Raw genomic sequence first — 4,576 nt, 5'->3', positions numbered from 1 at the left:
ATCACCCACAGAAAAACGATCAGAAAATGATTCTTTTTGTCGTCCAAGCTAGAAAAGTTCTAAGTGGATGACGAGTTCATGATGATGGAATTTGTAATTGGTTTCAATTTAACATTCAAATACGGACTAAAGAGGGGAATGCTTCAAAACCATATTTTTAGAAACCAGAGAAATGCCTTGCAACAAGACACTTCAAGTAAGGATGATGCCCATCCGAACCTAATAAAGAAGAGTTTCTAAGCTGTAGTTGCACGAAATCCCACAACTAACACCCTTTTAATAATTTCTAGATCTAAACTTATTTAACATGAAAATGAAGATAAAAATGATGGAAATGTAAAATAAGGCACAAGATTTACGTAGTTCGATCAATGTGATCTACATCCACGGAGTTAGGGTTCACTATGATTGTTGAAATTACATTTGGATTACATTGATACTCCATTAATGAGTATTTGGAGCTCTAAGTTGGTGAAGGAAGAAGAATAAGATAATAATAATACCAATTTTGTTTTCTCTCTCTTTGACTTTCTCTTTATATAGGTGTTTACATAGTGGATGACAACTAACATGTAGTGGGGTACAGCTAATATTTCCCCTATTTTAGGATTTGATGTGTGATGTTCTCACTCCCATATAATATGATAACTTCGCATGATAACTAACCGTGCGATATTTTCCTCTACATTTTGCCTGTTTTTTCTTGAATATTGTTTGAAGAGCGATCTTTAAGAAAAAATCCATTGTTGTAGTAGTCGTTGATCTTTGTTGATGAAGGAACTACGCGAAAGAATACTTTTCTTGAAAAGTAAGCACTTGCCTCTATTCTTTTGTGAAGTTCAAGAATATTTGAGAAGTATCATTTCTTGAAGTATGCGAAGTATGAAGTATCCTTGAAGAAGTATAAGAAGTACTAATCCTCGAAATATAGGAAGTATCTGTCCTTGAATACAAATAAGAAGTATTCCGACCTAATCATGCGAAAATCATTACTCCATGTTCTCTGCCTCATGTTGTGCTGTAACGCAAATAAGAATGTAGATTAGTAATCAACATTTCTTTTTTCAAAAATTTTCATTTATGTGCAAGTTCAAATCGTTTTTGTTTGTTTTGATTTCCTTTGAATGACTTGTTTCGTCTCATTTAATAAATATCTTCAAGGAAATGATCCTAATGAGGTCTTATGAAGCCTTTGTAAAGGTCTTACTAGCCTGTCTATGAGGTCTTATTTTTCCTCCTACTTTTCTCCATATTAAATACCATATCATTTGAAGCAAAAGAAATATTCAAGAGAACTTTTAATAAATTGTAATTATGAAATCTTTGTAATTGTGCGATTGTGTCGCGTTTTGTAAACCAAATCAAAAATCGTTTTATTTGTTGTAAGTAAAATAAAATGTTCAAGGAAGTGGTACTTAGATTTTATGCCAGTTGTTGTTGCTGCCAAAGAAGTGAATAAATGCCTTGAAATGTATGAATGTCGCTCAGCAAAAAGAAGTGTGAGAACTAACATAGTGGGGTACATCTAATATTTCCCCTATTTTAGGATTTGATGTGCGACGTTTTCACTCCCACATAATATGATAACTTCGCATGATAACTAACCGTGCGATATTTTGCCTCTTTTCTCTTGAATATTGCTTGAAGAGCGATCTTTAAGAAAAAAATCCATTGTTGTAGTAGTCTTTGATCTTTGTTGATGAAGGAACTACGCGAAAGAATACTTTTCTTTGATCTTTGTCATCCTTGATGACTCATTGTTGAATCGAATTCTCTTCATTGCCACTGCTTGAATACGAACCTACTAAGTGTAAAAAAACTAAGATGATGGCTAACAAAATATCATATATTTGATGTCATTTTGTCCTTTTCTGAATTATTCATAAAATTTGAATACAACTATTCTTTATAGTAATGTTGTAGCCCTAACGTAGTATGTCAGTGATCTAAAGAAAGAGACTCGGAGAAAAAAGATCTTAAAATGGTGGTGATATTTTAACAGGTCAGAACCTAAGAGAACAAATAAATATATCGTGTAAAACTGAAACATGCAGATCTGTGGATGTACATGCAGCAGACAAATGGTGTAATCAACAAATCAAAGTAATATACAGTTGGTACGGTTTCAAAAGAACTATAGCTGATTAATAGATTATGTCATCCTAAAAAACCTATAATCTTTTTTGAAATCACTATGGGAAACGTGATTCTATAGTAAATCAGTAAGGTAATAATTATCTCATGTACTCAAAGGTCTTAAATTAAATTTAGTGATACATTAACAAATCTAGCTAAAATTAAGAATAGAGATAGTCCGGAGGAAATACTTACTGGAAAATGTAAGCCTAAGTGTAAATCTAGTGAAAGGGACATTGAAAGCCTCCAATCAATTATATGGAGAGGATGACTATATCTGGCAGAGGATAAAACCCACAATTTTATTTAGCAAATGAGAAAACAACAAAAATAAGCCAAGTGAGTTTGGCGTGTGAAAGAGAATATAAGACTTACATAGTACAGTTACATGACTGAGCGGCGCGATGTAACCTCCAAAGAAGGAACAGAAGGACAAAGACCAAGGCTAGATGACCCTAAGATGAGATGCAAATCATGAAGTAAGAATAAAGACGATGTACCGAATCACAAATGACTACTCTCAGTTGGGTTAACAGTACAATCAAGTGTGATGAATAATGTCATTTCCCCAAAATACATATAAACATTGTAAGAAGTCTTCCAGACCTTTCACAAAATAGGAAATGCAAATGTAACCTCATACAAACAAAATACCAAAGTAACTAAACCATTAAGGTTAATTGTTAGCATGGAGATAGGAAAAAAACAATGGATTTTCCGGCAAACCTGGTTTAACAAATTCTAATTGGATGGGGAAGGGATAAAGAGCGACTTACTATATGTCGTTGTTTTCCTTCTTTGCACTGAATGAACGACATCGAGTTCAAGTGCTTACATAAAAAAACCATACTAACTCCATTAACAACCCTGTAAGGGTGTAACACCAAATCGGGAAATGACGGAACACGCTGGAAATTACAAAATGAAGTAAATAAATTTCGTGGAAATCATGTATCGAAAATATGTAAATTGGACGATCAAAACTTACAAAGGGGACATGATATGACTGATCGGTGCAAAGTGATGTCCAATGGAGCTAAGAAATTTTGTTACTTTTTGAACCATTCTGAAATGGTTTGGATTGCAACCAAATCAGTAAGAACTCATAAACATTAACAATATATTAAAAGAAAAGAGTTGAAGAACAAACTACCGAAACTTGATATTAAAAGAGATGCACTATTGAATTCAAGCCATAAAAGAAACGAACCTAAAATGCTGCTACGATCACGAAATCATAAACTGCTAATTGAACCTTAGATAACTGTATGTCTCTCCAAAAATGACATCGGTGGCAAATCTAATGTTGTGTAAATATGCAATTGAAAATCACCCCATAAACACGAAGTTGCCCTTAGTTAACAATGAACCCCTCAAATTCTTAATGACAGCAAACAAAAAAGAACTCCAAGAAACCAAAAAAAAAATTGAAGATCCAAACCTGTATGGCTTTTATGATTTTACCTAGTGAATTTTGAGAGATCGATGCAATTCCTTGACCAAATGACGATTTTTGTGAAAGATAAGACCAAATTCGGTAAGAAGCAAATTTGATGGAAGCAAAATAGGTTTGATGATTCCGGTTCTTCTTATTTGGAAGAAAAAGAAGAACAAAAATAGTAAATCCAATACACAATTTGAATTCTTTAACTAATTATTGTTTTTAAAAAACCCAAGTTCAAAGCTGGAAGTACAAAATCAATAATATTATTATTACCCTCAACAAAATTATAAGCAAACCTAATCCCTTACGCCACCATTCCCCACGACTATTTCACTAAGAGAGGGAGAGAAGCAAGTAAAAATATTAATTATTGATACAAACAACAAACTAAAATTTAATTCTTCAGGGACTCACAAAATCATACCTGCAATCTGATTTTTATTCTCAAAATTTGTTGATTCATCTTCCCTGGGAACGAAATCAAATTAAAAATCATGGAGAACATCACCAAGATTAACATGATGAACAAAATAAGCCCCAAAACGAAAAATCAAAGGTAAGAAAACTATGTGACTGATCATCGGGTTTTTAGCAGCGGTAATAGATTTTGAAAATGAGAGAGTCAGAGAGAAAGATAGGGTGTCCGATGTTTTTTTTTCAGCAGCGGCAATTTTGGATATGAGATAGGCAAAGAGAACAACAGGGCGCACGATGGGGTATTTCTGTAATCTCATTCCTAAATCTAGAAGCTACGCTACACGTGCGATAAGTACGGTCTGGTCTGGACAACCTCAGCCATGAATTTATCTTTGCCCAGGACAAATTCTGACCATTTTTTACATAGGCCAAGTTATCCAAAATTTGCCTTGTATTCTTGAAAAGGGATACCTAAGCATTAGCTAGTCAAAAATGTTAGGTGTATAATCAGGCAGCATATATTTAGGCTTATACTCAGGCAATCACGTATATGTCAGGCACATATGTTTAGCCTATAAT

General features: G+C 33.5%; 1 long non-coding RNA gene across 3 annotated transcripts; it reads right to left on the bottom strand.

Moving 5' to 3' along the window:
- Positions 1-486: 486 nt before the first annotated feature.
- LOC113353213 lies at positions 487-4,255 on the bottom strand. Of its 3 annotated transcripts, XR_003361148.1 has the most exons (7): positions 4,005-4,255; positions 3,125-3,202; positions 2,913-3,044; positions 2,512-2,591; positions 2,332-2,413; positions 1,606-1,801; positions 487-1,018 (listed from the first exon to the last, which is right to left on the bottom strand). It is a non-coding gene; the product is annotated as an uncharacterized LOC113353213 (long non-coding RNA). The 3 variants fall into 3 exon arrangements; XR_003361149.1 differs by lacking the exon at positions 1,606-1,801; XR_003361150.1 differs by lacking the exon at positions 2,332-2,413.
- Between the last annotated feature and the right edge of the window lie 321 nt (positions 4,256-4,576).

The sequence above is a fragment of the Papaver somniferum genome, chromosome 2, assembly GCF_003573695.1.
Source record: "Papaver somniferum cultivar HN1 chromosome 2, ASM357369v1, whole genome shotgun sequence".
NCBI classification, from domain to species: Eukaryota; Viridiplantae; Streptophyta; class Magnoliopsida; order Ranunculales; family Papaveraceae; genus Papaver; species Papaver somniferum.
Note: the sequence above shows the minus strand (reverse complement) of the source record. Positions and strands in the feature narration are given on the sequence as shown.